General features: G+C 54.1%; 1 non-coding gene across 1 annotated transcript in view; it reads right to left on the bottom strand.

Annotated features, from left to right (window-relative positions):
* LOC126148910 (small subunit ribosomal RNA) overlaps nt 1–627 on the bottom strand; it is a 1,909-nt gene extending 1,282 nt beyond the window's left edge. Inside the window, exon 1 of the ribosomal RNA XR_007530670.1 lies at nt 1–627. This exon is cut by the window's left edge and continues 1,282 nt beyond it. This is a non-coding gene — a ribosomal RNA (small subunit ribosomal RNA).
* Between the last annotated feature and the right edge of the window lie 4,373 nt (nt 628–5,000).

The following is a 5,000-nucleotide window of genomic DNA, read 5'->3' as shown; positions in this document are numbered from 1 at the left end:
AACTTTAATATACGCTATTGGAGCTGGAATTACCGCGGCTGCTGGCACCAGACTTGCCCTCCAATAGATACTCGTTAAAGGATTTAAAGTGTACTCATTCCGATTACGGGGCCTCGGATGAGTCCCGTATCGTTATTTTTCGTCACTACCTCCCCGTGCCGGGAGTGGGTAATTTGCGCGCCTGCTGCCTTCCTTGGATGTGGTAGCCGTTTCTCAGGCTCCCTCTCCGGAATCGAACCCTGATTCCCCGTTACCCGTTACAACCATGGTAGGCGCAGAACCTACCATCGACAGTTGATAAGGCAGACATTTGAAAGATGCGTCGCCGGTACGAGGACCGTGCGATCAGCCCAAAGTTATTCAGAGTCACCAAGGCAAACGGACCGGACGAGCCGACCGATTGGTTTTGATCTAATAAAAGCGTCCCTTCCATCTCTGGTCGGGACTCTGTTTGCATGTATTAGCTCTAGAATTACCACAGTTATCCAAGTAACGTGGGTACGATCTAAGGAACCATAACTGATTTAATGAGCCATTCGCGGTTTCACCTTAATGCGGCTTGTACTGAGACATGCATGGCTTAATCTTTGAGACAAGCATATGACTACTGGCAGGATCAACCAGGGAGCTGCGTCAACTAGAGCTGAGCAGCCGGCCGCCCGGGAGTGTGTCCCGGGGGCCCGCGCGAACACGCAAGCGTCCGCTCAATTATTCTGCAAACAGGAGGAGGCTGGGCTCCCCTGCACAATACACCTCGAAACCCTCTCAGGTCCCGGCGGCGCGCAGCGCCGTCCTAAGTACTTGGTCGGGTTCGAGAGAGGCGCAATCGCCCGGAGTTAGGCGAGTAGACGCTTTAGGTGCGACCACCCGTGCTCCCAACTGAGCTTGCCGCTGCCGACAGAGGCCCGGGAGCGTGCTGTCGTGGCATTGCCGGCGGGAGACAACACGCGCCACCTACGGTGACCGGCAGCTCCAACGCCAGCGCCACAGAAGGGCAAAGGCCCCACGTGGGTGCCGAAGCGAACTCTCCCAGCACAGCGCACGTGCCAACACGTCCGCACAACTGCGATACAAACCACCAGCGAGAACCGCTGGGGCGACCGAGCAGCAGACGGCGTCGCGGCGCCGAGTGCCGGGCGGCGGCGCATCCTCAACGCACACAGTCCTCAATCGGACCAGCACACTGCAGATGTCCACCGCGCTTCGCACCGGGTCCGCGAGGACCCACTTTGGCTGCACGGCGCCGCGCGCAGGGTGCCCCGGCGCGCAGCTGCGCCGCCTGCCGCGTCCGTCGGCCGGCGCGCCTGCCACTGGGCGCCCCCACCAGCCGGCTGTAGCGCGTGCGCCCACGCACCGCGCGGCCAGCACGCCGGGCGGCCCCCCCTCACCGGCCGGGGACAGTCCCACCCACCCACAGCCGCGTATCGCTTCACACCCAGATTCACATTCACGTTCGTTGGTATGGTGGGGACCGCTTCGTAGCTGTACCGATCGTTGCCCTCACAGATGTACCTCCAGCAAGATCAACCGCACCACAACGGGTTACCAGTTGTTCATTTGCGTAACGTCACCAGTAAACGTACACGTCCATCCCCGTTTGCAAAGTCAACTATTATTGCATGCCTGCCTGTCAGGTGTCAAGACACACTACATTCGCTCACATCCACGCAACAAAATGTGCCCGACTAGAGGGCACGTGGAAGGTGCCCCCGTACATATGCGATCTCCATTGCGCGACCAACTGTCAACCGGCCTCTGTAGCATGTCGCAGATGTGGAACGCGGGGCACCGTGCTATCACATTGTGTGAGAAGAGACTACTACGTCTGCATACACGCGCCACTACATGAACAGACGGCTCATGCTGATCGCCATCCACTGCGTCCATTACTCCCACACGTCTCTATGGCGTACCACACTGCAATGCAGCTGTTATGGGGAGATGACACATAGCTGTGTACACAACATTCTGAGCCGGTTGCGGTTGGACAACAATACATTAATGTAACGTGTCATATGCCAATTACAGAGCAGGGTAAGGCACAACGTGGGTTAGGTTAAGGCACAACGTGGGTTAGGTTAAGGCACAACGTGGGTTAGGTTAAGGCACAACGTGGGTTAGGTTAAGGCACAACGTGGGTTAGGTTAAGCCACAACGTGGGTTAGGTTAAGCCACAACGTGGGTTAGGTTAAGGCACAACGTGGGTTAGGTTAAGGCACAACGTGGGTTAGGTTAAGGCACAACGTGGGTTAGGTTAAGGCACAACGTGGGTTAGGTTAAGGCACAACGTGGGTTAGGTTAAGCCACAACGTGGGTTAGGTTAAGCCACAACGTGGGTTAGGTTAAGCCACAACGTGGGTTAGGTTAAGCCACAACGTGGGTTAGGTTAAGCCACAACGTGGGTTAGGTTAAGCCACAACGTGGGTTAGGTTAAGCCACAACGTGGGTTAGGTTAAGCCACAACGTGGGTTAGGTTAAGCCACAACGTGGGTTAGGTTAAGCCACAACGTGGGTTAGGTTAAGCCACAACGTGGGTTAGGTTAAGCCACAACGTGGGTTAGGTTAAGCCACAACGTGGGTTAGGTTAAGCCACAACGTGGGTTAGGTTAAGCCACAACGTGGGTTAGGTTAAGCCACAACGTGGGTTAGGTTAAGCCACAACGTGGGTTAGGTTAAGCCACAACGTGGGTTAGGTTAAGCCACAACGTGGGTTAGGTTAAGCCACAACGTGGGTTAGGTTAAGCCACAACGTGGGTTAGGTTAAGGCACAACGTGGGTTAGGTTAAGGCACAACGTGGGTTAGGTTAAGGCACAACGTGGGTTAGGTTAAGGCACAACATGGGGGTAGATTGCGGTACAAATTGCGTTACATTGCGGTGCAAATTGCGTTACATTGTGGTGCAAATTGCGTTACATTGCGGTGCAAATTGCGTTACATTGCGGTGCAAATTGCGTTACATTGCGGTGCAAATTGAGTTACATTGCGGTGCAAATTGAGTTACATTGCGGTGCAAATTGAGTTACATTGCGGTGCAAATTGAGTTACATTGCGGTGCAAATTGAGTTACATTGCGGTGCAAATTGAGTTACATTGCGGTGCAAATTGAGTTACATTGCGGTGCAAATTGAGTTACATTGCGGTGCAAATTGAGGTAGGTTAAAGGTGCAACACAGGTTAGGTTAAGGTGACATAGGTTAGGTTAAGGTGACATAGGTTAGGTTAAGGTGACATAGGTTAGGTTAAGGTGACATAGGTTAGGTTAAGGTGACATAGGTTAGGTTAAGGTGACATAGGTTAGGTTAAGGTGACATAGGTTAGGTTAAGGTGACATAGGTTAGGTTAAGGTGACATAGGTTAGGTTAAGGTGACATAGGTTAGGTTAAGGTACAAACTGGGTTGTGTTATGGTACACATTGCGTTGTAGTACAGTACACGTTAGGTTTGGGTACGGTACACAATGTGGTATGGGATGGCGTGTTGTGGGGGGGGGGGGGGGGTGAGGTTCGTTGATATCGACCGTAGGACGTGGATGCCCGAGGCAGCGTCAGTGTGTCAAAGGAGTTATGTCACGTCGGGATGCGCTTTCCGCCAGTGAGAGGGGGGGGCGAGCCGTGTCTGTGGTTGCGGCAGACCTGTGTGTTTCATTCCTGCCAGTGTGTTTGTGCTGTAAGACGAGGCAGTGTGGTGATGTTGGGTGCACCCCTGTGTAGGACATGTGTGGGTGTTGGTGGCTTATCTGAGCAATTGTGGTTGTCGGACGAGTGGGATATTCTGTTTTATGATTGGACCTCCTGGCCTGGTTATCATAGTCTGGTTGGTGTACTGTGGCGGATAGGATGCACCGGACGTTGGTCCATGCCGGTGCTTAATTATTGTATCTGTGTTTGTTACAGGCAGAGAGTAGTGTGTGATAGAGTGTGTGGGTGATAGAGTGTGCGGGTGACGTGTGGTTCGTTTTGTTTGCACAGACGTTCAGCATGTATAGGGGCATTTGCGTATTTGATCTATCTATGTGGGCCTGCATAGTTTACTGAGCAGTGCTGCGAGGTGACTGAACTACGAGCGACGTACTCATTTACAGCGGAATGGTTGCCTTCTACCAAAGATGGAGTATCGACTCTACGACAGCGTTGGCACCGCAGGAAGCGGTGTCGTACAATGGCCCCCACACCGTCATCGTTGTGCGGGGTAGGGACCGTATATATTCTGCGAGGAGCCCTGTTTGCCACAGGGCGTGGGGTCTCGCGTCCTGCGGTTCAGTGCCCCCAGGGAAGCGCGCGGAGGTGGTGCTGCTGCTGCTGTAGCAAGCGAGCTACTTAGAGCATGTATAGGGACAGCGGGAATATGGCATATTGGATATAACTCTTCATGAAAACGCAAGATATAGGGGTGGATTGCACGATAGGAGTGCGGGAAGAGTCCGCCATTCATCCGCTGGAGTTGCGATTTGGGCGGTTGGAGTGGGGCACGTGCGGGTGCGGGTGGAGCGATTGTCGGTCGACGACTTCGTGCGGCGCAGGCACTGGCGTTGGGGCTCCTGTGGTGGACAGATGATGCAGGCTGTGTGGGTGGCGTCGAAAAATGGGCACTGTGGGACCTAGCGATGTTGTAGTCGGCGTGGCGTCGCCTAGATGGCGGTATCGTCGGTGCAGCAGGTCATGTTGCGGGGGACCTGCAGATGGCGGTCTTTTTGTTTGTGGTGCGCTCGCCATGGTGGACGTAGTGTCGTCCGATTCGCGTAGATGGAGCTATTGCATGTGGTTTCGTCACATTGTCATAGATGGCGGTGCCGTGTTTTGGAGGTATGGTTGGCGTAGTTTCGTTGGATTCCTGTAGATGGAGGTGTCGTTTATGGGCCGGATGGCAATGTAGTTTGGTCACATTCCCAAAGATGGCTGTGTTGTGCCTGTGGGCGGCATTGTCAACATCGTGCGGTATGGTCTGTTTATTGTGGACGTTGATGGCGTCGGGACCAGAGGGCGCGCGCGAACCGTTGACC

This window comes from Schistocerca cancellata, unplaced genomic scaffold, assembly GCF_023864275.1.
Source record: "Schistocerca cancellata isolate TAMUIC-IGC-003103 unplaced genomic scaffold, iqSchCanc2.1 HiC_scaffold_903, whole genome shotgun sequence".
Taxonomy (NCBI): domain Eukaryota; kingdom Metazoa; phylum Arthropoda; class Insecta; order Orthoptera; family Acrididae; genus Schistocerca; species Schistocerca cancellata.
This window is presented reverse-complemented; position numbering and strand designations above follow the sequence as displayed.